The sequence below is a fragment of the Gavialis gangeticus genome, unplaced genomic scaffold, assembly GCF_001723915.1.
Source record: "Gavialis gangeticus isolate Ggan-Ray unplaced genomic scaffold, GavGan_comp1, whole genome shotgun sequence".
NCBI classification, from domain to species: Eukaryota; Metazoa; Chordata; order Crocodylia; family Gavialidae; genus Gavialis; species Gavialis gangeticus.
In genome coordinates, this window is record NW_017729024.1 from 56,238,993 (window position 1) to 56,239,242 (window position 250).

The 250-nt window shown below is 43.2% G+C and overlaps 1 protein-coding gene across 1 annotated transcript in view; it reads right to left on the reverse strand.

Moving 5' to 3' along the window:
• The window catches only part of LOC109297395, a 90,690-nt gene that overhangs the window by 6,162 nt on the left and 84,278 nt on the right, over positions 1 to 250 (reverse strand). The window lies entirely within an intron of this gene.

Here is a 250-nt window from a genome sequence, read left to right on the forward strand (position 1 = left end):
ATTCTGATTGTCTCCAAAACTAGTCAGTTCTTGGTCCAGTGCCTTGTAATGTGAGCTTGTCTCTCACTGTTCCTGGTTGTAGAATTGACATGGCATAGATTCAGGTTGATCTCTTTCCAAATGGCAGTGGTGACTGATTGGAAGGCTGAGAAGTGGTCAGTGTTACTCTTATTTCAGCAGAGTATGTTCTTTGATGTTTAAATGGAGCCACATTCTTCTGCCAAGGCAGCTAAACTGTCCTATGGCTTGG